Source organism: Ranitomeya imitator, chromosome 4, assembly GCF_032444005.1.
Source record: "Ranitomeya imitator isolate aRanImi1 chromosome 4, aRanImi1.pri, whole genome shotgun sequence".
Lineage (NCBI taxonomy): Eukaryota > Metazoa > Chordata > Amphibia > Anura > Dendrobatidae > Ranitomeya > Ranitomeya imitator.
In genome coordinates, this window is record NC_091285.1 from 522130507 (window position 1) to 522156845 (window position 26339).

General features: G+C 44.3%; 1 protein-coding gene across 3 annotated transcripts in view; it reads right to left on the reverse strand.

The window, feature by feature from the left end:
* Positions 1-17388, reverse strand: part of TP53BP1 (tumor protein p53 binding protein 1) — a 199236-nt gene extending 181848 nt beyond the window's left edge. The window contains exon 1 of one of the 3 annotated variants that reach the window (XM_069766121.1): positions 17268-17388. The gene's annotated coding sequence lies outside the window, so the exon portion shown is untranslated. Of the gene's footprint in view, positions 1-2859; positions 3010-17267 lie in introns of those variants that run through there. The other 2 variants (XM_069766122.1, XM_069766120.1) reach the window with 2 other exon arrangements.
* Between the last annotated feature and the right edge of the window lie 8951 nt (positions 17389-26339).

The following is a 26339-nucleotide window of genomic DNA, read 5'->3' on the forward strand; positions in this document are numbered from 1 at the left end:
TTTGTTTGTCTGATGATTGCTGGTCTGTTTAAGTGGCCTAGGAACGCTCATTCCCCTGAATCGAAAAACAACATTACCCAGTTTCAAATTCACCATTCTTGGCAGCACATTGTCCTGTGTAAACATGAAATGTGCTGCTGAAAACAATAATACTCTATGTGTCCAATTCATCAAAGCTTTTACGCCAGTATTCTGGTGTAAAAAGCTTTGAAGAATCGCATAATTTTGAGGTAAATGGCAACCACTCTAAAATTGTGACTTTTAGCATTCTCACTCCATTTCTGCCCAGTTCTGACACATTGGGTGGACCTGGGGTATGACAGGGGCATGGCGACCGCTGCTCGTCAAGTTTATGCCAAGTGGAGGCGTTTGCTAAGCCACAAATCTTACTCCAGCAGGGACTGGAGTAGGATCGTCTGAATCCAGCACGTTCCCTCATCAAGACCAGAATGAACAGCACCAGTCTTGATGTATCGGGCTCCATGTGCATAGAATGATCATATAGCTCTGTCACTTAAATTCACTTTTTTTTTTTTTGCAAAAGACTACTTGGCAGGAGATACATTCGATGTAAATACTTATGTCCCCCCAAAAATTGAGAAAAGTATTCAAGGAGTGATACTTTTATTGGCTACATTGCAAATGTAATTTCTCTGGTTAGCCAATAAAGGTATCACTCCTTGAATACTTTTCTCAATTTTGGGGGGGGACATAAGTACTTACATCGAATGTATCTCCTGCCAAGTAGTCTTTTGCAAAAAAAAAAGCATCTCTGCCAGCGGATTATCTTGGGAAAAGATGGGATCGGCAGTCTGAAATTGGACATGTCCAATCTAACAACCCAGCATAGCCAGCCACTAGACTCTAAAACTTAACATTTAATATGTATACCTCTAAAATTATGTGTACTTTAAAAACAATTTGGTGCTCATGTTTAAACGTGCACTAGACAAGAAAAATGGCATGATCTCACCCAATTGCTGTCTCTCTTCTTGTTGTAGATTCTTGTGCTTATTGAGAGCACGGCATGGGATGGAGACCAATAAACCTTTTCCAATGGGGGGGGAGAAGAAAAGAAAAAAAAAAAAAGGGACTGCCTTATCCTCACATGGAGGACGCCGCTGAATGAGGTTATGTCTGCCACTGCAGAATACCTCCATTAACCTGGACATTTAACCTGGACATTTTATTCCCCTGATGAACCCCCGTAACGGGGAGGGAAACGCGTTGGGAAGAGAAAGAGGACATATCATCCAGGGTGGTTATACTAACCAAAGGGCTTCATTAAGTAGGCTCAAACTTGGGGACTGCCCTTGTTAGGGCGGGAGTCTTATACACGGGGCACGACAGGGAAGATAGCTTCAAACCCTTCCCCCCCCCACCTACCTATATCTTTTTTTTTTTTTTTTTTTTTTTTCTTTTCTTCTCCCCCCCATTGGAAAAGGTTTATTGGTCTCCATCCCATGCCGTGCTCTCAATAAGCACAAGAATCTACAACAAGAAGAGAGACAGCAATTGGGTGAGATCATGCCATTTTTCTTGTCTAGTGCACGTTTAAACATGAGCACCAAATTGTTTTTAAAGTACACATAATTTTAGAGGTATACATATTAAATGTTAAGTTTTAGAGTCTAGTGGCTGGCTATGCTGGGTTGTTAGTTAAAAGTGGTCAGACGTGATTAGGAACGATACGTTCTGGTTTCTTTCTTTTTTCCTGCTGAATTCAGACATGTCCAATCTACATCTCCAAAGATCAGTCAGCCGGAGCCCCCAAACATATTAGAGCAGAACACAACCTTTTTGGGTCCAATCAAACAAGCCCGTGGCCACAATATTAGTATTACCTCCGAAGACGTTCACTGCATATAGAAAGATACATACAATACATATGCACCTGATAGGTGGGAGACCTATAAATGGGATCACCCCTATCAGGAGGGTTGGGGTGCCCCTCTCATGAGTATGACAGACCGGATGAGACCCGCACTCTACATTGTAGGATATGACAGACCCTGAACCAGTCCAATGTTTCCCTTCTTCCAGAAATTAAAGGGAACCTATCACCTGAATTTGGCGGGATCGGTTTTCGGTCATATGGGCAGAGCTTTCGGGTGTTTGATTCACCCTTTCCTTACCCGCTGCATGCCAGCGGGTAAGGAAAGGGTGAATCAAACACCCGAAAACTCCACCCATATGACCGAAAACCGGTCCCGCCAAATTCAGGTGACAGGTTCCCTTTAATAGAACCGCACTCGTCTCTCCTACTCCTTTATGTGTCAGGACCAATTCCGCCAAAACATGGCTGGCCCACATATGACCACGCTGGTCGCAATGACCGTCCCTCCGCTGCTGCACCAGGGGTCTTCGCCATGGCGTGGACTATACACTATGCGGATGGTTGAGGGCCGCACAGCTGTATTGGGAGCCAGTGAACCCCGCCGCAGGTTCTGCACCCCCACCTTAGGGGATGTGGTCACAGGATCTCGATATGGTGCAGGAATTCCAGCTGAATTTCTCAAGAAACCTGCAGGAAAATCCACATTGATACATCAACACTAAATGGTGTGGGGTTTTTAATTTGCAGAACATTGTAGAACGACTAAAAACGGCATCAGTCATGAAGGCAAAGCAGAAGCATCTGGGAGTCGTGGGCCGGCTGCCACCAGAGAACAATAGCCTGCCCCGTGGCAGCTGTGCCAGTGACGATGCGCGGACGGGGGCTGTGCGGAGCAGCCATGTTGCATCCCTCCTCACACAGCTCCCTGCATCCCCCACTGTTCCCTTTGTCCTCCTCGGCCTGTACAGAGCAGCAGGCGCTCGTCGCCGCCACATTCCCTGCAGCGCACACGCTTCACTCACAGTTTTTAGTGTCTCCCTACAGCAATAGTGTCGCGATATATCGCCGGTCCGGGCGCCCATATGCCCTCCAGAATGCAGGGGCAGCGCTACCCACCAATGCACGCTGTGTGCGCCGTCCCGGGAACCACGTCACCAGAGCTAGCTGCTATTGGCTGGAATGTCGTGACGTCATTCTAAACATTCCCGCCCATTAGCTCTATGGGAAGGAAATCTCGCCCCTCCATGGAGCACGGCCTCACCATGGTTACTGTTGCTAAGGAGCACAGTAGTGTGGGCTTCTCTCGGAGACCTTTAACCCATTAAGTAGGCTGCTTCCAGTGCTGTGTGTTCTCACATGGGAGCAGCAGATTTCCCCACTTTCCGCTGTTCGGTTAATTAGATGGCCGTGCATGAGGTAAGAGCAACGAAAACAGCGAAGGAGCAGCCACACACTGCGACCAATCGGGTTGCAGCTTTCAATTTTCAAAGACGAATTGGACCATAAAAGCATGAATGTGATTGGTTGGCTATGGCAAACAGCCAGTGCATTGCTTTAGTCATTATGTTTCCCCCAACAATCCTCACAAGACCCCAGGAGGTGCAACAAAAGCTCGGCTGCCGCACTGACGGTGGGAACGGGCACACGGACCCCATAAGCGGTGGAGAATCGGATAAAGCACACTCAGACCTAGGCCTCATCACTGCGCTATTCCAATTGTCAGCCCTTAGGGTCTGTGTTTTTTATTATTATTATAGCGCCATTTATTCCATGGCCCTTTACATGTGAGGAGGGGTATACATAATAAAAACAAGTACAACAATCTTAAACAATACAAGTCCTAACTGTGTTTCCATCTTTACCATCATTGTGACATCCATTTTCTCACATGCAAGAGAAAAAAAATGTCCAAGTTTCTCCTATTAACAGTAAAAAGCAGCGCTCAGCTCACACGTGAACAGCACGTTTTCTTCAAGGACACATTGGTTTGAATGGGAAATCTGTGAACAAATCAATCAAAAAGGCATGTCTCCATTTTATTTCTTTTTTTGTGGACCATCAGTCTGAAAAAAAGGTAGAAGTGTGAACATACACATAGGCCAGGGCCGGACTGGCCATCTGGCAATTCCGGCAAATGCCAGAAGGGCCGGTCTGGTCGTGGGCTGCCTTGTCTGCAACGTTGTTAACAGAATCAGTGTTCTCAAGACACCCAGGGGCGTAACTACAACAGGTGCTGGGGTTGCAATCGCACCCGGGCCCTGGAGCCCAGGGGGCCCTAAAAGTCCCTTTGGTCTATAGAAAAAGACAATTGCTATAAAACATTTAAAATATTTGGGGGCCCTGTTGGAGCTTTCACATCGAGGCCCGTGAGTTTCAAGTTACGCCACTGAAGACACCCGTACTGTTAAGAGTTGTGACCTTGATATCATTAGAAATATTGGTCTTGTAGTAAACCTTGCTTTCCTCCATTCAGGGCAATATTAGTAATACATCCCCATCTGGTGTTCGGGGCGGGACACCATGGGCCTGTGTGATCTCAAATGCCAGGGCTGAATTTCAGCCCCAGTCCGCAGCTGACATTGACCGTAACAGGTACGTGTTCTTTCCATGAGAAATGCAGTTAGAACACGTAAGTGATACACGTAAAATAAGTGGCTCCTAAAATAAGAGAAGACCTCCTGGACCCAAGGCATATTGCAACCCCACCAGATGATGAAGGTCTATATAAAGGTGTGAATATAAATCCCGGAATTGCCATGGATTGTCATTTCAGTTACTAAAAAAGTGGCAATATATCCAAGCTTCGACTAGTCCACAGGTGTGCAGAGGTGGGCTCCTCACCCCACTGTATGAACAGTATGGCACAATCTACTTGCTTCACTAGGTACAGACCAAGCCATTATCTCACCATTTAGCAAACCACCATTTACTCTATAGAAGCATAGGTACATTTGTGAATGAGCATAAAGTAATATTTTCATGTAGCTGAACAGTGGCCCCCAGAGTCAATATTACTGGTGGGCCCTTTGTACCCCAGTCCGACCGTGAATGTATGACTACATTGACAACTTGTCATTACCATGCCTCTTGTCAATAGCAGTTTATCCCTACAGAATGATCACCTATTGGACAATGTTAAGTTGCATTTGTTGTGATGATAAGGCTTCTCTTACACATACCGGCCTGCAAAAACGGGCCGCAATAATTTCACAGTGCGCCGTATGGCCGTGAGGGCCGTATTTACGGCGGTGAAAAAAGATCAAGCCCGCTCGCTCGCTTTCACGGCTTACGGACACGGCCCCCATTGAAAATCAATGTGGCCACAAAAACAACGGAAGTTTGTTTTTGCGGTGCACCGTGACTTCCGTTTTTGAGGATGCCATTTTTTTTTCCGATACTATTTCCATAGTATTGGAAACCTGAAAAACATCGAGCCACAAGTTTTTTGTGGTCCGTTATTGCAGCAGACCATGAAAATTGTGGCGATACGGCCCGCAAAAAAAGACACGCAAAAAACATGGCAAGTGTAAAAGTAGCCTAAAACTGCATCAAACCACTTCTGGAAAAATGCAGACTGTTTTATTGCAGTTTTGAAATGCAATCTTCATACTTCATCCCAGCAGAAGAAACAGCAGCTAAATAGTGGCCGCAATAGGGCACACAGTGCTGAGAGCGAAGGAGAACCACCAGTACAGGAGGGGAGTACAGTAACTAGTTTTTATCTTTACACCATTCTGGAGCCATTCATAAAAGTAGTGGACAAATCCTTTAACATTCCCTTATTATTAAGGAGTTTTCCAATATCAGAAGAAATTGGCCAAAGGAGGAAAATGCGATACAACAATAAGAGACCTACTAGCCACCTGATAAATCTGCCATTTATTGCAGTGCTGCCATGTCCTCCCCAACAGTCTTTTTTCCCTGTGGTGCAGCGACTACGTCCCCAACTATCCATGTGACCTCTGCAGCCAATAAATGGCTACAGCTAAGTACACAGATAACAGCAGGATACTGAGAGGGACTAAAGAGGGGAAAAAGGACTTCAGATGGTACTAACTGTGTATGGTTAGCATGTTATGCCATAAATTATAGGATAACCATGCGGTGTACGAAGGCTTGCCTTTCTGTGTACTGCAAGGATAGGAACAACACTATTAACCCCTTAATGACTGCCGATATGTAGGGGTTCACAGAGACTGCCTTGACCCCAAACATGTCCCGGTTAAGTGATTATTGATCTGTAAATATTGTCATGTATACCTTATTTGTCTGGATAAGTTACTTTTGCCCTGTATGCTGCTATATGTATATAGAATGTTAGGAAAAGCGTAGTAAGTAGGTTAGCCACTACAGGGGGGCATGTTAAAATACTATAGAGATAGGGACATGGAGTTAGGAACTAGTTAACATAGGAGGGGCCTACTGTGGGATAAGATAGTAAGCTTCCTGCTGTTAGTCAGAAGGGCCAGGGAGCTCAGACAGCCCAGGAGGGCCAGAGAGCCCAGGCAGTCCCAGAAGGCCCTGAAGCCCGGGGCAACACAGTGGGCACCATAACGTTGGAAGCTACAAGCCCAGACATCCAAGGCCAGGGGATCAGGAATTGCAGCAACACAGGAACGCAGGTGGCTCTATCATGTGGCAGATTACTACGTGGGCATCTGCCCTTTTGTCTGTTGTGAAGCGGACATGGGAACTCCTAAGTGTCGTGAAGCTGGACAGGGAGATCGCTGCGATACCGGACAAGACAGTACGATCCGGGAACATGCTGAAGGACATGAGGGAGAGCACAGGGAAAGCGAAGGATGTAAACTGTGTGGAACCCTATGTTGATGCTGCAATAGACATGGATGTGCTGAGAAAAGAAACCAGTAAAGTTGTCTGTTTAAGTTGAACTTGGACTCTGTCTCTTTAGGCGTAACAGTGCCAGCAGCAGAACTTCAGCAGCCCCAATGGGACCCTGATGGTGCAGAAGGTATGCTGAAAAGGGGACGTTGTATTCATGTGACGGGGAACCAGGGCGCGATTGAACAATATATGTAAGCCACGACTATGGCCCTGCTACCCTCCTCACAGATACGCCCTTTAACCCTCCGTCACATACAATATCGGTTCTAATGAGTTCACATACAATGTGACTGTCAGGCGCAGGCTAGAAAAATACCTATAATATCTAATGTTTGCAATTTCAGTGCTCTAAAAGTGATCAGTGACCTTCATAGGGATGTAATAAAAGAGACTACACATAATCAGGTGCAAAGAAAACTATTTACTCATTATAAAAGTAATAACTTTGATATACACAAATTTCAAAACTCCTGAGAAGCACACTTTCATTTGTAAGAAAATCTGCCTTATTTTTATGAAATATCCACAAACCTTTCTCTATCCATTCATAAAACAAGCTAAATAAACAATAGTATTGACTAAAAACATTACATACCAACCTTATAAAGTGTGATGTGTTCAGGACAAATGAGTCTGAGAAGCCAGCACAGCTATATCTTTCTTCCTGAAGCTCTGCAGACCAACTGTGGAATCAGGTTTCACACAGCAGCTAGAGCCAGGAGACTATCTAGAGGGAGTGGGTTTCCTGAAAATCTGGTGAGAAGGGAGAAATTAAAGTAAAAGAGATGTGCCTGTCAGGCCTATTGTATGTGACGGAGGGTTAAGACTGCAGTTAAGGGTGCTTATCCCTCAGCGCCACTTTTTAACGCCACAGAGAATTAAGGGTATAACGCTCCCAGTGTTGGAAAATCTCCAGGGTCTCAGCTACCTGGGGTAGCTGAGACCATGGAGAACATGATCAGGGCCAGTTTTTATGGTCCTGTCGAGGTGATCGAATAACGGCTATCACAAAAAAAGTCTGATTAAAAGATTTCTCTCTCCTTTGATATGATCTAGCATATCAGAGAAAAGAGAAATGGGGTCCCCCAAGAGCCCCCGATACCTCCACCATCCCCTGACCCTCCTGCTCCATTCCCCAGGCCCTCCGTGTCATCTTCCTGGAAAAAAAAGGCGGGTGCATGCGCAGTACGCCCGCCGAGATCTGCCGGCCAGTACCCGGCAACAATAGGGAATTTTTCCTATTAGTTCTTTCTGATCACTGTGATAGACTCTTTCACAGTGATCAGAATAAAAAAATAGTAAACCAAATCCCCTTTGTCACTCCCTTAGTTAGCAAAAACTTATAAAATATATATATTTTTTCCATTCTTTGCAGTTAGGGTTAGGGTTGGGGTTAGGCTTGTGTTAGGTTTAAAGTTGGAGTTAAAATTGTTCTTTTTCAAAATAAAAAAAAAATGATGACGATGTGACGGCTAGTGTTGAACGCAAGTGCTCACAACTCGAATTTGCATCTGGTGCTCGGGTATGCACTGAGTATCGCTACCCCCACATGGTTTTTTGGGTGTCTAACAGCCGCAAAACAGGCACCTAATCCAAACTGGAGTAGCGAGCATTTGCGCTCAACTGACAACATATTCAGTATGACAATCTAATGTTATCAAATTGTGTGTTGTGCCTGCGGGCTCAAAATGCTCACTATACCCCTGGATGAAATCCTTGATGGGTGTGGTTTCCAAAATGGGGTCACTTGAGGGTTTCTACTGTTTAGGCCCATCAGGACTCTCCAAATGCGACATGGCATCTGCTCTCGATTCCAGACAATTTTGTGTTAAAAAATTCAAACAGTGCTCCTCTTCCGAGCCCTGCCGTGCGCCCAAATAGCAGATTTCTCCCACATATGGGCTATCGGCATACTCAGGAGAAATTGCACAACAAATTCTGGGATCCATTTTCTCCTGTTACCCTTGGGAAAATAAAAATAGTTTGGGTCTAAAGCAAAATTTTTTGTGAAAAAATTAAAATGTTCATTTTTTCCTTCCAAATTGCTTCATTTCTAGTGAAGCAACTGAAGAGTTAATAACTTCTTTGAACCACTCTCCATAATCTTTGAAAATTCTTGGAGAACAGGAGAAGTCCCAGAAGACTAGAGAAGAGCAAAATGTTGTTCCTATCTTCAAAAAGGGGAAGAAGGTGGACCCAGGGAACTATAGGCCGGTGAGTCTGACTTCCATACCAGGAAAGATCTTTGAGCAAATAATTAAACAACATGTATGTAAGCACCTGGATAAGAATGGAGTGATTAACCAGAGTCAGCATGGGTTTGTAACTAATAAGTCATGTCAGACTAACTTAATTTCCTTCTATGACAGAATCACTGACTGGGTGGATCAGGGAAATGCTGTAGATATAGTATATCTTGACCTCAGCAAAGCATTAAAGGGAACCTGTCATCTGAATTTGGTTGGACTGGTTTTGGGTCATATGGGCGGAGTTTTTGGGTGTTTGATTCACCCTTTCCTTACCCGCTGGCTGCATGCTGGCTGCAATATTGGATTGAAGGTCATTCTCTGTCCTCCATAGTACACGCCTGCGCAAGGCAAGATTGCCTTGTGCAGGCATGTACTATGGAGGACAGAGAATCAACTTCAATCCAATATTGCAGCCAGCATGCAGTCAGCGGGTAAGGAAAGGGTGAATCAAACACCCAAAAACTCCGCCCATATGACCCAAAACCAGTCCCGCCAAATTCAGGTGACAGAGTCCCTTTAATAAAAGTATCTCACATCGTCCTTATTGAAAAAATTACTAAGTATGGAATGGACAGGGCAACTGTTAGGTGGATTCATAACTGGCTTAGGCTACTTTGACACTAGCGTCGTTCGACGCACGTCACAATGCGTCGTTTTGAAGAAAAAACGCATCCTGCAAAGTTGCCTGCAGGATGCATTTTTTCTCCATAGACTTTAATTAGCGACGCATTGCGACGGATTGCCACATGTTGCATCTGTCGTGCGACGGATGCGACGTGTTTTTGCAGTCCGTCAGGACAAAAAAATGTTGCTTGCAACGTTTTTTTGTCTGTCGGGTCCGCTTTTTCCGACCGCACATGCGCGGCCGGAACTCCGCCCCCTCCTCCCCGGACCTTACAATGGGGCAGCGGATGCGTTGTAAAACTGTATCCGCTGCCCCCGTTGTGCTTTTACTTCACAGCATGCGTCGGTACGTCGGCCCGACGCACTGCGACGGGCCCGTACCGACGCTAGTGTGAAATTAGCCTTAATGATCGGGCCCAAAGAGTGGTCGTAAATGGCTGCATATCCAGTTGGAAGAATGTCTCAAGTGGGGTACCACAGGGTTCTGTCCTGGGCCCTATATTGTTCAACATCTTTATCAATTATTTAGATGAAGAAATTTAGGGTACACTAATTAAATTTGCTGATGACACAAAGCTAGGAGGGATAGCTAATACTAGAGATAGAGAGGATTCAAAAATATTTAAATAAACTGGAGCAGTGGGCAGCAAATAACAGTATGGTTTTTAACAAGGAAAAATGCAAAGTACTACATCTGGGCAACAAAAATGAAAAAAGCATTTACAGAATTGGATTAATAGGGCTAAGCAACAGCACATGTGAAATAGACTTGGGTATACTAATAGATCATGAACTGAACATGAGTCAACAATGTGATGCAGCAGCAAAAAAGGCAAATATAATTCTGGGATGTATTAACAGAAGCATACAGTCTAGATCACGTGAAGTCATTATTGCCCTCTACTCCCCTTTGGTCAGACCTCATCTGGAATACTGTGTCCAGTTTTGGGCACCACATTTTAAAAAGACATCAACAAACTGGAGCAAGTTCAGAGAAGAGCGATCAGAATGGTGACCGGTCTGCAAACCATGTCCTATTAGGAACGGTTGCAGCATTTGGGAATGTTTAGCTTGCAAAAAAAGAAGTCTGAGAGGAGACTTAATAGCTGTCTACAAATATCTCAAGGGCTGTCACATTGTAGAAGGATCATCTTTATTCTCATTTACACAAGGAAAGACTAGAAGCAATGGGATTAACCTGAATGGGAGGAGACACAGATTAGATATTAGAAAAAACTTTTGACAGGGTGATAAATGAGTGGAACAGGCTGCCACAAGAGGTGGTGAGTTCTCCTTCCATGGAAGTTTTCAAACAGAGGCTGGACAAACATCTGTCTGAGAAGATTTAGTTAATCCTGCTTTGAGCAGGGGGTTGGACCAGATGACCCAGGAGGTCCCTTCCAACTCTACCATTCTATGATTCTTGAGTGTTATTTTGAACAGATTGTGGGGTGCAGTTTTTAGAATGGTGTCACGTTCGGGTACTTGCTGTCATATAGGTACCTGAAAGTCACTTCAAATGTGATGAGGTCCTTAAAAAATGGTTTTGTAAATTTTGTTGGAAAAATGAAAAATTCCTAGTCAACTTTTAACCCTTATAACTCCCTAACAAAAAAAATTATGTTTCCAAATTTGTGCTGCTGTAAAGTAGACATGTTATTTATTAACTATGTTGTGTGATATCTCTCTCTGATTTAAGGGCACAAAAATTAAAAGTTTGAAAATTGGCAAATTGTGCGGCCCTGCACACATAGTGGAGACGGGATTTCATATAATCCCCTCCACTATGCTGTAACATCTGGATGCTGCAGATTGGACACTGCGGCTGTATGGAGCGTCCAAACCGCAGCAAATCCTGAAGGTTTCCTGACTGTGGAAACATCTAATATATAATTGTCTAAGGGTCACTTCTGTCTGTCTGTCTCGGAAATCCCAAGTTGCTGATTGGTCGCGACAAAACGGCCAGCGACGGGCACAGTTCGGCGGCAAAATAGCCGCTCCTTACTCCCATCAGTCAGTGCCCGCTCCATAATCCTCTCCAGTCAGCGCTCACAAAGGGTTAATGGCAGCGTTAACGGACTACGTTATGCCGCGGGTAACGCACTCTGTTAACGCTGCTATTAACCCTATGTGATCAACTTTTTACTATTGATGCCTAAGTGGCATCAATAGTAAAAAGATCTAATGTTAAAAATAATAAAAAAAAATTAAAAATCATTATATACTCACCTTCCGTTGGCCCCCCGGATCCAGCAGAGGCCTTTCCCACTCCTCGCGACGCTCCGATGACCGGTCCATGCATTGTGGTCTCGCGAGTTGATGACGTAGCGGTCTCGCGAGACCATTACGTCATCATCTCGCGAGACCGCAATGCACTCTTGGGACCAGAGTGTCGCGAGGAGCATCGGTAAATGCCTCGGCTGGATCCGGGGGGCCGACGGAGGGTGAGTATATAACTTTTTTATTTTAATTTTTTTAACAGGGATATGGTGCCCACATTGCTATATACTACGTGGGCTGTGTTAGATACTGCATGGGCTGTGGTATATACTACATCTCTGTGCTATATACTATGTGGGCTGTGCTATATACTACGTGGCTGTGGTATATATTACGTGGCTGGGTAATATACTACATCGCTGTGCTATATACTACGTGGCCTGTGTTATATACTGCATGGGCTGTGTTATATACTACGTCTCTGTGCTCTATACTACGTGGTTGTGCAATATATTACATGGCTGTGCTATATACTACGTGGCTGTGGTATATATTACGTGGCTGGGCAATATACTACATCGCTGTGCTCTATACTACGTGGCCTGTGTTATATACTGCATTGGTAGTGTTATATACTATGTCTCTGTGCTATATACTACATGGCTGTGCTATATACTATGTGGCTGTGCAATATATTACGTGGCTGGGCAATATACTACGCGTCTGTGCTGTATACTACCTGTCTGTGCTATATATGACGTGGCTGAGCAACATACTACGTGGCTGTGCAATATACTACGTGGCTGTGCTATATACTACGTGGGCTGTGTTATATAGTACGTGGCTGGGCAATATACTACGTGGTTGGGCAATATACTACGTGACTGTGCTATTTACTACGTTGACTGTGCTATATACTATGTGGCTGTGCTATATACTACATGGGCTGTGTTATATACTACGTAGCTATGCTATATACTAAGTGGGCTGTGTTATATGCTACGTGGCTGTGTTATATACTACGTGGCTGTGTTATATACTCATGGGCTGAGTTATATACTGCGTGGGCTGTGCTATATACTACGTGGGCTGTGTTATATACTACGTGGGCTGTGTTATACGCTACTTCGCTGTGCTACATTTCTCTGCTGTATCTGTGCATCATGAATCGTGGTATGTGTTAAAGAGGGGGGCCCACTGAGACTCTTTCGCCCGGGGCCCGCGAACAATCAGCGACAGTCGCAGTCCGCCTGCGAATTGGCGCGGAATTTGAACCACGCTTCGCTAATTGGTCGCGGCCGGACGAATCCTGTGTGTAAATTGCATTATTCTGAAAACTTCATAAATAAAATACATACATATTCTAGAATACCCGATGCGTTAGAATCGGGCCACCATTGAGTGCCCTTATAAGCATATACTGGATACAATCGTGCGAATATCCTAGTTCTTTTGGCTCGACCTCTGAAAATGGCACAGGAACATAGATTTGTGGAGAAAACCCTGGGGTGCAAATAGGTCTATATGGAAAAACCCTTTAAGAGATTAAAATGTTACATATGTTGCCTTTTTTAATTTCTTCCCATATTGCTTTATCTTTGCACTTTTTTTAAAAAAGATTTATGGACCTACCTGCTGCCAGAGGTATATAGTTTATTAGCGGCAGGCAAGGGGGTAAATAGAAAATGTACTCACGTCCCATGTGTTCTATGCTACAAATATCATGACTGCTTTAGGCATTTCACGTTTGATACAACTGAGTTCACCTAGAATTCACAATATGAACCACCAACTATAAAAGCTATTATATTTATACTAACTGAATTAAGTAAATCACATCGAGTTTTCTATGCAAAGACATCTTACAAATAAATATCCTGCACAGTGTGTTGTTGCCTGCTTACAATTGATGCATTCCATTGATGATGGAATATAGGCTGAACTGCATGGACAAATGTCTTTTTTCGGCCTTACTAACTATGTTACTATGTTACTATGTTACTATGTTTAGGTTCTGAATTCTTTGATTCCTAATATCTCCACAACAGAGGCGAAATTAGAAAAAATAACAGTTTTATTCTGCTCTGCAGCGCCTATTATATCAAATGTCCAGTTTAACATGAAAAAAATGGTTAAAGGTTCTTTAAGGGTATGTTCACACGTTCCTGATTTCCATCCTTTTTTTTTCAGGACTGTTTTTTAAAAAACTGCAGCTCTTGACAGAAAACGCAGGTCCTTTTTTTGGTCCTTTTTTTGTCCTTTTTTGATGTGTTTTTTTATCCTTTTTTTGATCCTTTTTTTATGCAGTTTTCTATGCAGAGTCTGTGTGTTTTCTAGGAAGTTTTTTAGGGTTAAAATGGCTGAAAATACCCTAACCCTACCCCTAACCCTAACCCTAACCCTACCCCTAACCCTACCCCTAACCCAATTCTAACCTTAGTGGAAAAAAAAAAATTCTTAATTTTTTTTTATTGTCCCTACCTATGGGGGTGACAAAGGGGGGGGGTGTCATTTACTATTTTTTTTTATTTTGATCACTGAGATAGATTATATCTCAGTGATCAAAATGCACTTTGGAACGAATCTGCCGGCCGGCAGATTCGGCGGGCGCACTGCGCATGCGCCCGCCATTTTGCAAGATGGCGGCGCCCAGGGAGAAGACGGCCGGACGGACACCGGGACGCCGGGTAAGTATAAGGGGGGGAGATTAGGGCACGGGGGGGGGCATCGGAGCACTGGGGGGGGCATCGGAGCACGGGGCGGTGGGATTGGAGCACGGGGGGGCGGGATCGGAGCACGGGGGGGCAGCCACACTCCGCCCACGCACTTCCGCCCGCTTCCCCGCACTTCCTGCTGCAGCGGTTCTGCACCACAAACCGCAGTAAAACCCGCAGATATTTTTTTCATCTGCGGGTTTTACTGCGGGTTTGACCTCACAATGGAGGTCAATGGGTGCAGAACCGCTGCGGCTCCGAAAAAAGAAGTGACATGGTACTTCTTTTTTCCCGCAGCTATTCAGCGCGGCTTTTTTTTTTATTTTCCGCATTGTGAGCACAGCAGTTCCTGTTTTCCATAGGGTACAATGTAATGTACCCTGCATGGAAAACAGCTGCGGACCCGCAGCGGGAAAATCGCGGCAATTCCGCATGAAAAAAAGGATCGTGTGAACATGGCCTTAAAGGCCCCTGTTTTCGAGATGGAGGCTAAAATGCGTTCTTTTGGCCTTCACCTGTCCAGGAATTCAACATTGCAACATCAGTTAAGCGTGTGTCCTACTCTAGAGACTCCCACATAGACTGTAAGCGAATCCTGCAGCTGCTGGAAGTATACAGAGTATGGCGTAGGATGACCACAGCCTGATTCATTCTGTAGTGTCAATATTGGGTTCTGAAGGGAATAGGTGATGGGCTGCAGCACTCAGGAGCGGTCCCTGCACAATGTCCCAAGCTGTAATGTTCCAACTCTGTATAGTATGTGCTTCTGGAAGCCATGGGACCTGCTAACAGCTGCTTTGTGACTGTGCCAGGTTCCAGATCCCCTCTGACCTGATATTGACCGCCCATTCCACAGAATAATTAAAAAAGCAGTTCACTCAAAACATGGATGGAGCGGTCACATACTTGTATGGATGGAGCGGTCACATACTTGTATGGATGGAGCGGTCACATACTTGTACAGCAAACACAGAGCAAAAAGTGAAGTCATTAGATGCCAAATACTTTGATTGCTAATCTCTCTGCAAGGAGAAGCAAAATTAACAAAATGTTTTATTCCGCTCTGCAGCCACTATTATGTGTCCAGTCCAACTAGAAGAATTTGGGGAAAGGTCATTAAACGGAGCGCATCGTTTATTTTACAATGCCACATGCAGTTGTAAAAAACAAAACAGAAAACCCATATATGAATGTAAACTCCATAGAGGTACTGCACTACTGTGCTGAATATAAGGAGCAGTGCCAAACAGTGTGGTTTGCTGTACCTACTGTATTTACATACAGGAACTTGTGTTTATATAGCAGATACGAGAAAAACAAATGTGAGCCATACACCTGGAAGTCAAACCAAACAAAAGATACGCAAAAAAAGAGGTAACCTATCTTTTCGAGTGTTATTGCCTGTGGTTGAGCTACCGCATACCTTCCTTCTCAAGTTATGGCAGTGTATCTACAAAGTAAGGCTGCCGTCACACGTTCAGTATTTGGTCAGTATTTTACATCAGTATTTGTAAGCCAAAGCCAGGAGTGGAACAAATAGAGGTAAAGTATAATAGAAACATATGCACCACTTCTGTATTTATCACCCACTCCTGGTTTTGGCTTACAAATACTGATGTCAAATACTAACCAAATACTGAACGTGTGACACCAGCCTAAGAATAAAAAAATGCACTGTGGTTTGCCAGCTCCATACAACGACGGTAATAATAATGTTCCTTTAGGGGGACCTGGTGTCCCATTAAAAGCTGCACGTTCACTCGATAGCCCACAAAACACAAGCAGAAAGCCAATGGAGTGAAGATCCACCTCTTTGACCTCTTAAAAACAGGCCTTTTTTTGCTTCCTATGAACATGGACGCAGAGAACGGTATCAAGTATCTCTTCTTGGCTGTTTAGATGCCCTTTGCCTGCCCTCTATGTGTCCCAATGTCAGGGATCAGAAGTTCTTATTCTTAAATTGACACTATATTTATGTTGTGATATTTTTGGTGTCTTTTGATTATTTCACCATTTGCTTCACTGAAAGCTACACCTCTCCACTACAGAACATGTAACACGGCCACATCATCACCACAATGTCATCTGGTCCTGGCATCATCACTTTCCCTGTTTTATCCAGGTATCTGTCCATCATTTCCATGGAGCCATCACAGAGAACAAAGCCCTGTGCCTCCCCTGCTGACTTCCAATGTATCCGACCCTCCATCCATGTTGGTAAACAGGCAGAGCATATTCCACATGTAATAAGATGCGTTATATGGCCTCCCAGTGTTCCTTACATCCTCTGACCTTTCCAGCAGAACCAGGGGGCAGGGGAGCATTAGACACCCCCTTGTTACACTGAAGTACTAATGCTAACCACTAGAATGGCATCATCTGGGAATGCTCCTGGCACTGCCATACTTAGCCTGGTACACTGCTGCCAGGCATGAAACCCTGGCAGAAAATCACAATTCATTCTTCCTTATGCAGAGAACAAAGAGCCTGCCCATCACATAACAGGGCCACAGCTACAATGCTCATTTATTCACATTGGGTGGCAGAAGAGAAAAGTTTTGGGGTGCCCACACCTACCCTATGCCATCCACTACTCATATGACATAAAACACGCCATAGCATCGCTTCTATCCAGAGAATAAATGGAAGGATTGCGCAGCAGGTCTGCCATTGTGGACTCCTGCATCCTCCTGCCTGTCTCCAGCACATATATAGCCCAGTGTCTACAGCATGCACCACTATAACAAGAACTAGTCTGTAAATGTAGATTTACTGTACCTCAGAGAGCTCAGTAGATCTAGAAGGGAAGGCAGGCAAGCAGGCATGGGAGGGACACGGGCAGAATGGTTTCTGCGGCTGGTGAAAGCTGCTCATCTGGGCTGCTAATCCATAGAAGAACGCTAGGGGCGCTGCGTCACTCCAGAGGAGGAGTCCTTTGTACTGACATCAGACATGCCAGCATTAGTTATTGTTGGAGCAGGATACAGTCCTCAACGAAGGCCACAAATACTGGACATTGTGCAACAAATAACCTCTTCTCATGCAATTATCTACCCACAGATTTATGACTTGAATTCATTAGTATAGTGGAACTGCAAGTCCCATCAGACTGTCAGAATGTGTTTACGATCAGCTTACAAGTAGAACAAATTAAGGCCAGGTTCACAAATTTAGTATGTGATCAGTATTTTACCTCAGTATTTGTAAGCCAAAACCAGGAGTGGAACAATCAGAGGAAAAGTATAATAGAAACACGTCTGTATTTATCACCCACTCCTGGTTTTGGTTTACAAATACTGAGGTAACATACTAACCAAATACTGAACGTGTGAACATAGCCTAAAAGTGATTATTAAAAATAATAACCATTGCAGCCTACAAAAAAAATACATGACAAAAATGATCAAATTAATATAAATTACCTTTATAAGATCTGAGAATACATAATAGCGATTACCCCAAATAAATTAACTAGGTATGCATCCAATGGTGAGAGGCACTGATGTAATCACATAGAAATACCGCTAAAAGATGCCCATATGTATATATCCATGATTGCTGAGGCAATAGCATAACACGGCGGCTTAGGCTTCTTTCACACTAGCGTCGGAATTTCCCCTTCGCAATGCGTCGGGGAGAGATTCCGACGCTAGCGTTTGCTGCATTGCACAATGGAGGCAGCGGATGCATTTTTCCGGCGCATCCGCTGCCCCATTGTAAGGTGCGGGGAGGTGGGGGCGGAGTTCCGGCCGCGCATGCCGGTCGGAAAAAGCGGTCCGTCGGGAGAAAAAAACGTTACATGTAGGGTTTTTTTCTCCCGACGGTCCGCCAAAGCACGACGCATCCGCCGCAAGACGGATGCGAAGTGTGCCAATCCGTCGCAAATGCGTCGTCAATAGAAGTCTATGGGGAAAAAACGCATCCTGCAAGCACTTTTGCAGGATGCGTTTTTTTCTGCAAAACGACGCATTGTGACGGATTTAAAAAAACGCTAGTGTGAATGTACCCTTAGTGGATAGCACAGCAGCCTTGCAGTGCTGAAGTCCTGGGTTCAAATCCCACCAAGGACAACATCTGCAAAGAGTTTGTATGTTCTCCCCGTGTTTGCGTGGGTTTCCTCTAAGTTCTCCAGTTTCCTCCCACATTCCAAAGACATAATGATAAGGAATTTAGATTGTGAGCCGCATTGGGGACAGTGTTAATAATGTCTGTAAAGCGCTGCGGAATATGTTAGCGCTATATAAAAATAAAGATTATTATTATAGACACCCCCTTGTCATGGGTACATGAACGCATGGCAAAGTAGATGAACCAACTGCTAGAAGCAGGCCACCACCCAGCTTTGTTAACACAAGGAAGAAGAGTGCTGATCGTGGAGGTTCCTCACAAAGGAACAGTTCCACCCAACTATTGCCCAATAACCTGCCTTACAACAACATGGAAACTCCTGTCAGGCATCATAGCCACCAAGCTACAGAACCATATGAACCTGTACATGAATCCAGCTCAGAAAGGCATTGAGACTGACATCAGAGGCTCTAAGCACCAGCTCCCAGTAGATAGAGCAGTTGCTCAAGATCCAGACAGACCAATCTCAGCACAGCCTGGATTGACTACAAGAAAGCCTATGGCTCAATGCCACACACATGGATCTGTGAATGCTTGGCTCTCTACAGTGTCAACAGGAAATTAAGAACCTTCCTCAGAAACTCAATGGGACACTGGAGAACTACATTGGAAGTCAACTTAAGACAACTAGCACAAGTGACCATCAAATGCGGCATATACCAATGAATACAAGTTTAAGAGTGAAAACACCATCAGCCACCTCCGCTACATGGATAACATCAAACTGTATGCGAAAAACGAACGAGACATCAATTCACTGATCCACCTGACAACGATCTACAGTGAAGACATCGGGATGTCCTTCGGTCTAGGGAAGTGTCGCCGGTTGGTAATAAAGAGAGGCAAGGTAGTCAAGACTGATGGAGTAGAATTACCAGCAGGCACATAGCAGATGTACAGACATGCTACAAGTAACTCGACATCCCACAGGGAAATGGTAACCATGATGAGGAGGCATGGAAAGCATCAACATCCCAATACCATCAAAGGATAAGACCGGTCCTGAAGAGCTAGCTCAATAGGAAGAATAAAATCCACGCCATCAATACATATGCCCTGCCAGTTATCAGATACCCTGCTGGCATAGTGGGCTGGCCAAAAGAAGAGATGGAAGCTGCAGATGTGAAGACACGAAAGCTCCTCACAATGCATGGAGGTCTCCACCCTAAGTCTAACACCTTTCGCAGTATCAGAAAAATTAGCTAATAAGAGTAATTTCAAATAGCTCACCGTAAACTCTTACTATATTTGAAAATAAAATGTAATCTTTTTTCAATTAATTAAAATGAAAAATTGTACAACGTGAATACTACACAAATACCAAAATATAATAAATGAAAACACCACAGGGGGGTGCCTGACCCTGCCAAATAGCCTAATCCACCCTACCTGACAACGGAGGGTGGCACCCTATAACTATGGCGACCCGGCTCGTCGACAGCTCACCCAAATCACATAACGGGTGAGACAGAAAGGATATATAAATGTGAGATATAAGATGTTCTAATATCGAACTAATGTCTTTCACATAAACGTATTTGTTGAATGTTTGTCTCAATAGACTAGCCTATAACAGCAGGAGGACTTTCTACATATGTTCATTGAACTGTCCCTGTCCTTTAATAATCAATCAGACTGCAGGAATTACCACCCTGGGACCAAAGATTGGTGTCCCCGCAGTATGGCAAATTATCCCTCTGTCGCTCTCTCTTGGGAGGATACATGTGCTTAGTGCTTGAACAATTTTGTAGCACTGAGAGATATATGATATGCAGCATCACACCACAGAGGGGACTGTCTCTAGACACCAGCTAACGTTTGGCCACTGAGCCCGGTCTGAATTAACTTGAATAACCATGAGCCAAGTACTCCTTGTTTCTTATCTAACTCCTGATGAACTTCAAAAGGGGGAAAGGCGTTGAGTTGTTGTGGACAGTGGAGTTTACAATTTGTATTGGGCTTTACCAAAAAAGGTGGTTATGGTTTATGGCATTTTTATATTATCTATGATGATGAACTTATAATAAGAGGTCATGATGCATGGCATATCATTTTGTGACATTATCTGTGAGGGTGGAGTCATGCTTCTGGCCTCTTTGAGCACAAATATTATGTCTTGAAATATAGGCCATTGGATCTGGTAAATGACCAATAGACCACTTTATGATATTGTATTCTTTCGGAGCATGTGGGCAGTAAGAATCATATGGGAGAACAGTGGCAAAAAAACTCATGGGTATTTTTGAATATCTTAATTAGTAAACTTGCCTGAATTACCAAAGCAGTATTTTGGCCTTTTGTATTGAAACGTATGCACGTTATATATATCTCCATAGACCACATATATATAAATTTCTACTGCTATCATTTTGCTCTCTTTTTTCCATAGCCACATTGTTCTTTACTTTCTATCTAATATTCATTACTACCATGTTAAATTAGCCTTTTTCTTGTCAAGTGCTACAAAATTGTTGAAGCACTGACCATGTGTATCCTCCCAAGAGAGAGGGACAGAGGGATAATTTGACATACTGCGGGAACACCAATCTTTGGTCCCAGGGTGGTAATTCCCGCAGTCTGATTATTAAAGGACAGAGACAGTTCAATGGACATATCTAGAAAGTTCTCCTGTTGTTATTGGCTAGTCTATTTAGACAAACATTCAAGGAATAAGTTAATGTGAAAGACATTAGTTCGATATTAGAACATCTTATACCTCACATTTATATATCCTTTCTGCCTCACCCTTTACATGATTTTTTTTCACTCCCCTGTCATAAATAGGGTCCTATAGGCCTAATTCTAACTCCCAAAGATTGTATACCAACAGAAAGGAGGGCGAACGTGGCTTGATAACAATCCAAGACACCATCACGGATGAAACAAGGAGTATCAGAAAAATAGCGCAAAAGATGAGATGCTGAGAGAAAGCCTAAGGCAGCATCAACAACAGATCTGGAAGGAAGAACAGGAACATGAAGCGCCATGGCAAGACAAGCCGCCGCATGGGATGTACCATCGACAGATAATGGAGGTGGCTGACATGGAGAAATCCTACCAATGGCTGGAGAAAGCGAGATTCTGAGACAGCACATAGGCACTAATCATAGCAGCACAAGGCTAAGTACCAGATGTATAGAAGCAGTAATCTACCACACAAGACAATACCAAGGTTCAGACTATGCAAAGAAACCTCAGAAACTGTCCAACACATAGTGGCAGGATGCAAAATGCAAGCAGGAACAGCGTATACCGAACGCCACAACCAAGTAGAGGGAATTGTATAGAGGAACATCTGCACAGCATATGGGCTAAGTCCAGGTGGGGGACCCCAGATGTGGCGGAGAATGAAAAGGCTAAAATCCCGTGGGACTTCAAGATTCAGACAGATAAGTAGGTGTTAGCTAACCAACCAGACATTGTGATAGTAGACAAGGATCAGAAGACAGCAATGATAATAGATGTGGTAGTGCCAAGTGACAGCAACATCAGAAAGAAAAAATATGAGAAGCTGGAGAAATACCAGGGCCTGAAAGGAGAACTGGAGATGTGGAAGGTGAAGGCAACAGTGATTCCAGTGGTGATAGGAGCACTTGGAGCAGTGACCCCTAAGTTGGAAGAAGGGCTACAACAGATCCTAGGAGCAACATCTGAGCTCTCTGTCCAGAAAAGCGCATTGCTGGGAATAAGTAAGATCCTGCAGTCTCTCTCACCAGTGGTCACCACTCACCTGACTAAAATATTTAACCTCTCTCTTTCCTCAGGCATCTTTCCCTCCTCATTTAAACATGCCATCATTACCCCTTTACTTAAAAAGCCATCCCTGGACCAGAACTGCACGGCTAACTACAGACCTGTCTCTAACCTTTCCTTCATCTCTTAACTCCTGGAACGCTTGGTCCACTCCCGCCTAATCCGCTATCTCTCGGATAACTCTCTTCTTGACCCCATACAATCTGGTTTCCGCTCTTTACACTCCACTGAAACTGCCTTCACTAAAGTCTCTAATGATCTAATAACAGCTAAATCCAAAGGTCATTGCTCCCTGCTGATTCTCCTGGATCTCTCTGCCGCATTTGACACTGTGGATCACCAGCTCCTTCTCACCATGCTCCGCTCCATAGGCCTCAAGGACACAGCCCTCTCCTGGTTCTCCTCCTACCTCTCTGACCGCTCCTTCACTGTATCTTTTGCCGGCTCCTCTTCCTCTCCTCGTCCCCTTACTATCGGGGTTTCGCAGGACTCAGTCCTGGGCCCCCTCCTTTTCTCTCTATACACTGCCCCTATTGGACAAACAATCAGCAGATTTGGGTTCCAGTACCATCTCTATGCTGACGACACCCAATTATACACTTCTTCCCCCGACATCACCCCTACCCTAATTCAAAATACCAAGGATTGTCTGTCTGCTGTCTCTAACATCATGTCCTCCCTCTATCTGAAACTAAATCTCTCCAAAACTGAACTACTTGTGTTTCCCCCTTCTACTAACCTCACTCTACCCAACATCGAAATTACCCTGGAGGGTTCAACTATAACTCTCAAGCAGCATGCCCGCTGTCTTGGGGTGATATTCGACACCGAACTTTCCTTTACTCCCTATATCCAATCACTCACTCGCTCCTGTCACCTGCATCTTAAAAACATCTCCAGAATCCGACCTTTTCTCACCTTTGAAACTGCTAAGACTCTTACTGTCGCTCTTATTCATTCTCGTCTGGACTACTGCAACTCTCTTCTGATCGGTCTCCCTCTTTCCAAACTTTCTCCTCTCCAATCCATCTTAAATGCGGCAGGCAGGGTCATATTTCTGTCCAGCCGCTTCACTGATGTCTCCATCTTGTGCCAGTCATTACAGTGGCTACCCATTCGCTACAGGGTCCAGTATAAACTCATCTCTCTCATCCACAAAGCTCTCCACAGTTCTGCACCGCCTTATATCTCCTCTCTCATCCCCGTCTATCGCCCTACACGTGCCCTCCGTTCTACAAATGACCTAAGACTAACGTCCCCCGTAATCCGAACCTCGCACCTCCGTCTACAAGACTTCTCTCATGCTGCGCCAGCTCTCTGGAATGCACTTCCCCAGACGATCAGACTGATACCTAGCCCCGACCTATTCAAGCGCGCTTTAAAAACCCATCTCTTCAAACAAGCCTACCAAATCAACTGCTCAGTAAACTAACTTTGTCCTGTTCCCTCCTTCCAATTATTATCTGCATGTGAATCTGCACCCTACTACTCATCTGTCTCCACACCCTCCATGCACATGATAACTGCACTTGATACTTGACTATTGCACTTAAACACACGGGCTGATGACTGGATCATGCAGCTTTATATGAAAATCCCTATTTGTTATAATTGCCAGACCTGAAATAACAAGCACTTTTCACCTATTGTGTCCCCCCATTTCCTTGTAGATTGTAAGCTTGCGAGCAGGGACCTCACCCCTAATGTCACTGTTTAAATTGTCTTAACTTGTACTGAATTTATTGTCTGTACATGTCCCCGCTTATTGTAAAGTGCTGCGGAATTTGTTGGCGCTATATAAATAAAAATTATTATTATGATTTATCCTGTGCAGAACCCTCAAACTCCTATGCCTCTGGTAGAAGACCCAAGAATGAGAAAGGACAACAAAAACCACCCCCATTGGGTGTGAGAGGGAAGTGTTTTTTTTATGTATATCCTGCTGTGCTAAAAAGTAAAAAAAGATGGTGCATACAATATGCATAGCATAAATACAGTCAAATGTGTATGTATAATTTAATATATTATGTCAACAAATAAACCAACAGGGGTACTGTATATCTATAAAGTGCATAAACAGTATCACATCTATAGTCCATGTGCATATCATAACATAGTGAGACGAAATAAAGTGCAGACAAGGGTTGAGCGACTTTTAGTTTTTTAGGGTCGAGTCGGGTTTCGCGAAACCCGACTATCTCAAAAGTCGAGTCGAGTGGAATCGGCCGATTATCGTGAAAAGTCAGGGATCGACCGAAACACGAAACCCAATGCAAGTCAATGGGGGAGCATAGTCGGCAGTGAGTGGAGGCCAGGAAAACACCTACAGTGCCCATTTTAATGGCAAAAACATCCATTCTTGTTACTGAAGCTTGTCAATCTTAATTTACCTTATAATAATAGTAAGGCATTGGAAATTGGGGGTCATTTGGCTAAAGTTGTGGGGGGTAGGGCTGATTTAAGTATTTAGTGGGCCCAGGAAATCTGGACCACGTCACGGCAGTGGAGCAGGGAGAGGTAAGTATTTAAACTTTGCAAGTGCTGTGATACTGAGCAAGCAGGGGGGGCCCACTCGTTGGCACTGGCACAGGGCCCCTCAAAGTACGGCGGTGTGTTTGCTGTTGTGAATTCTGCTTTTGGGCTCCCTCCAGTGGTTGTAGATGGTAATGCAGTTGTGCCTGGACTGCAGGATTGGACAGGTGTATCTGCTAATTGCAAAGCTGACTGGGGTATTTAGCTTTGCAGGACTCATTAGTCCCTGCCAGTTGTCAATGTTCTATTGCCAGTAATGGTTCTTTGCCTGGCCTCTCCTGCCTGCTGCCATTTCAGCTAAAGATAAGTGTCTTATTCTTTTTCTTAGGCTCACAGGCTGTATGTCTATTTTTCAGTGCTGTTCATACAGGTCCTTCTCAAAAAATTAGCATATAGTGTTAAATTTCATTATTTACCATAATGTAATGATTACAATTAAACTTTCATATATTATAGATTCATTATCCACCAACTGAAATTTGTCAGGTCTTTTATTGTTTTAATACTGATGATTTTGGCATACAACTCCTGATAACCCAAAAAACCTGTCTCAATAAATTAGCATATCAAGAAAAGGTTCTCTAAACGACCTATTACCCTAATCTTCTGAATCAACTAATTAACTCTAAACACATGCAAAAGATACCTGAGGCTTTTATAAACTCCCTGCCTGGTTCATTACTCAAAACTCCCATCATGGGTAAGACTAGCGACCTGACAGATGTCAAGAAGGCCATCATTGACACCCTCAAGCAAGAGGGTAAGACCCAGAAAGAAATTTCTCAACAAATAGGCTGTTCCCAGAGTGCTGTATCAAGGCACCTCAATGGTAAGTCTGTTGGAAGGAAACAATGTGGCAGAAAACGCTGTACAACGAGAAGAGGAGACCGGACCCTGAGGAAGATTGTGGAGAAGGACCGATTCCAGACCTTGGGGAACCTGAGGAAGCAGTGGACTGAGTCTGGTGTGGAAACATCCAGAGCCACCGTGCACAGGCGTGTGCAGGAAATGGGCTACAGGTGCCGCATTCCCCAGGTAAAGCCACTTTTGAACCATAAACAGCGGCAGAGGCGCCTGACTTGGGCTACAGAGAAGCAGCATTGGACTGTTGCTAAGTGGTCCCAAGTACTTTTTTCTGATGAAAGCAAATTTTGCATGTCATTCGGAAATCAAGGTGCCAGAGTCTGGAGGAAGACTGGGGAGAAGGAAATGCCAAAATGCCAGAAGTCCAGTGTCAAGTACCCACAGTCAGTGATGGTGTGGGGTGCCATGTCAGCTGCTGGTGTTGGTCCAGGCAGGGTCAATGCAGCTAGCTATCAGGAGATTTTGGAGCACTTCATGCTTCCATCGGCTGAAATGCTTTATGGAGATGAAGATTTCATTTTTCAGCACGACCTGGCACCTGCTCACAGTGCCAAAACCACTGGTAAATGGTTT